Below are 3,895 nucleotides of genomic sequence, written 5' to 3'. Positions count from 1 at the left end.
ACCTGGCGTCAACGTTTTTTAAAAATGAATTTCAAAATAAACGTATTGTCGGAGGTACTTACTTTTTGAACAGAAACTTGTGAAATTGATACAAATGATTACTTTTTTGACACAACAAAAATAATAACAAGTCAATTACATTTGTTAAAATACCAATAATTGGACATAATACAATACAATTGGACATAATACTAGGCTAGCTAGCAGGTAAAACCATGTTACAGTATACATCAAATTGGGTAAAAGACAATTAATTAATTGGACAGTTGGGAATCCTATATGAGAACTATGTTTTACCTAACAAACTGTGATATGTAGAGGAGATTGTAAAACTAGCTCCAACCAAATCCCCCAGAAAGAGAGAGGTTATTGAAAGTGGTGTTGGGGGTAAAACATATTACATCATTAAATCAATGTAAACAGGCAATAGGTGCAGCATCAAAATGGGCAAGAAAATAATATAATTATTTAACCAGGGGTGGGTCCTTCACCAGGGTTGCAATCTCAGTCAGCCCTGTGCTTTACAATATTTACATAAACTAATTGGCCACTATTCTAGAAAAATCCTCAGCCACTGATATTAGTCTACACAATTCAGTGGTTAAATGCCTTCTCTTTGCAGATTACGTGTGCCTGCTGTCACCCACAGCACATGGCCTAGAGCAGAGCCTGGACCTGCTAGAGCAGTACTGCCAGACCTGGGCCCTAGCAGTAAACCCCAAAAAGACCAAAATACTGATTTTCCAGAGAAGATCCAGATATCAGGGAATTAGACCAAAGTTCTCAACTGGTACAAAACATATAGGGGCGGTTTCACAGACTGAGTTTAATTTAAGTCAGGACTAGGCTAATTCTACTTAAATTAATCCAGATTTAAAAAATGACTTTCTAAAATGTTGCTTAACTTCAGATTAATTAGTTCTAGACTAGGGAGTCCCAGACTAAGGTAAAGTTAATCTTTGTGAATCCTAAATAGATTAACTGTCACGAGTTACAAAGCCAGAACCCAGAAGCAGACCAGGACAAGGTAAGTTGAAACGAAGGTGAGTGTTTATTTACAAATTCAAGAGTGATGCTGAATAATCCAGGGAACAGAGCGGGCGGCGTTGATTAGTTGTTGGGGGTGCAGTGGTTGATCCCGTCATGGCTCGGCAGCCGCCGACCACCAGGCAGAGGTTGGATGAAGGCTCCGGACGAGTGACTGCAGATGGAACAAAACGGAGGTAAGTAAACAACAAACCAACAAGGTGCAAAAACAACAAAACTACCGCTAGAGGCTCTAAGACTGATACTCTGGTAAACCTACTGTTCATGGCTAACGATCCGGCAGGGAATGGATGTTAGGCCAGAGCCTAAGAAGGGTGATGATCAGGACCAGGTGTGCAGATTGCAGATGGGATGCAGGTGCGGAAATCAAGAGAGCTCCCCGGAGCGTTCCAGAACCCTCGGGAAACTGGAGATCCCGAGCAGAAAAACTAGTCCACAGACAGGACCCGACTCAGACTGCCGGGATCGTTACAGTACCCCCCTCCGACCAACGCCACCGGGCGGACTCCCCGGAGCGCCAGGATGGAGGCGGTAGAAGTCACGGATGAGGTCAGCATCTAGGATCTGTCGCCGCGGAATCCAACTCCTCTCTTCAGGACCATACCCCTCCCAGTCCACGAGATACTGGAAACCCCGGCCCCGCCGTCTGGAATCCATGATGCGTCGCACCGTGTAGGCAGGACCACCTCCGATCATCCGAGGAGGAGGAGGCGGAGGAGGCAACAGAGGACTGAGGAAAACAGGCTTGAGGCAGGAGACATGAAAGGTGGGATGGACTCTGAGCGTCCTCGGGAGTTTGAGTCGAACTGCCACCGGATTGATCACCTTCTCCACCACAAACGGACCAATGAACTTCGGTAACAACTTCCTAGACTCAGTCCGTAAAGGAAGATCCCGTGTGGCCAACCAGACCCTATCTCCGATGGTGTAGGTGGGAGCGGGGATCCGGCGACGATTCGCCTGGAGCTGATACCGGTCCGAAACTCTAAGGAGTGCCTTTCTGGCCCGATGCCAGGTCCGGTGGCAACGACGAATATGGGCCTGAACAGAAGGCACTGAGAGCTCCTTCTCCTGAGAAGGGAACAAGGGAGGTTGGTAGCCATACAGGCACTGGAAGGGAGACATCCCAGTGGCAGATGTAGGGAGAGTATTGTGGGCATACTCAACCCAAGGCAACTGAGAGACCCAGGAGGTGGGGTTGGAAGAGGCCAGGCAGCGTAGCGTGGATTCCATCTTCTGGTTGGCTCTCTCCGCCTGACCATTAGATTGGGGGGTGAAAACCAGATGTGAGACTGACTGTAGCTCCAATGGCCAAACAGAAGGACTTCCAGACAGCAGAGGTAAACTGAGGGCCACGGTCGGAAACGATATCACTGGGCAACCCGTGGACCCTGAAAACCTCCCTAACCAGGATCTCGGACGTCTCCGAGGCAGAGGGAAGCTTGGCAATTGGCACAAAGTGGGCGAACTTGCTGAATCTGTCCACGATAGTCAGAACGACCGTGTTCCCCTCAGAAGCGGGCAACCCAGTGACAAAGTCCAGGGCCAGATGCGACCATGGTCGCGGGGAATAGGAAGGGGGTGAAGTAGTCCAGAGCTGGGCCGATTGGTACCCTTATTCTGCGCACACACTGGACAGGCAGCAACATAACCCCGAGTATCCTCGGCCATGGCAGGCCACCAAAAAGCGTCTGCGAAGAAACGCCATCGTCCGAGCCACGCCAGGGTGACAAGCCATCTTGCTGGCGTGGGACCATTTGAGGACCGCAGGGACGAACCGACTCAGGCACAAACAACCGACCGGGTGGACCGTTACCGGACCGGGCTGCGTCCGAAGAGCCGCCATCACCTCCTCCTCAATCTTCCACCTAACAGCTCCCACGACGCAGTTCCGGGGGAGAATTGTCTCGGTCTTGGACCCACTCTCCTCCGTCTTGGAGAACATCCGAGACAAGGCGTCCGCCTTGCCGTTCTTAGATCCAGGTCGGAACGTCAGGGAAAAATTGAATCGTCCGAAAAACAACGACCACCTGGCCTGACGGGAGTTGAGACGTCTAGCCGATTGCACGTAAGCAAGATTCTTGTGGTCCGTCCAGACAATAAACGGTTGCTCCGCCCCCTCCAACCAGTGGCGCCACTCCTCCAAGGCAAGTTTCACCGCGAGAAGCTCCCGGTTACCCACATCGTAATTCCTCTCCGCAGGCGAAAGGCGACGAGTAGTAGGCGCAGGGATGGAGTTTACTGTCCGTGGAGCATCGCTGCGACAGGATGGCGCCAACTCCCACATCAGACGCGTCCACTTCAGCGGCGAACTGACGGGCCGTGTCCGGTTGAGAGAGAATCGGTGCGTTGGTGAATCGCCTCTTCAAATCCAGAAACGCTCGATCCGCCTCCGGATTCCACTTGAAGCTCCTGATACTGGAAGTCAAGGCAGTTAACGGAGCGGCCACACGGCTGTAATCCCGGATGAATCTGCGGTAGAAATTCGCAAACCCCAAAAATCTCTGGAGCTGCAATCTCGTACCGGGCTGGGCCCATTCCAGAACCGCTCTAACCTTCTCCTGGTCCATCCTAATCTCTCCCCTGGAGATGATGTACCCGAGAAAGGATGTCGTGTGGGCGTGAAACTCGCACTTCTCGGCCTTCACGAACAGGCGATTCTCCAACAATCGCTGCAGAACCTGCCGGACATGCTGGACGTGGTCGGAAGGTTCCTTCGAGAAGATCAGAATGTCATCCAGGTAAACAAACACAAAGAGACCGATCATATCTCTCAGGACGTCGTTCACCATACTCTGGAATACCGCTGGAGCATTGGTCAGTCCAAACGGCATCACCTGATACTCGA

Source organism: Coregonus clupeaformis, chromosome 1 (genome assembly GCF_020615455.1).
Source record: "Coregonus clupeaformis isolate EN_2021a chromosome 1, ASM2061545v1, whole genome shotgun sequence".
Classification (NCBI taxonomy): domain Eukaryota; kingdom Metazoa; phylum Chordata; class Actinopteri; order Salmoniformes; family Salmonidae; genus Coregonus; species Coregonus clupeaformis.
Note: the sequence above shows the minus strand (reverse complement) of the source record.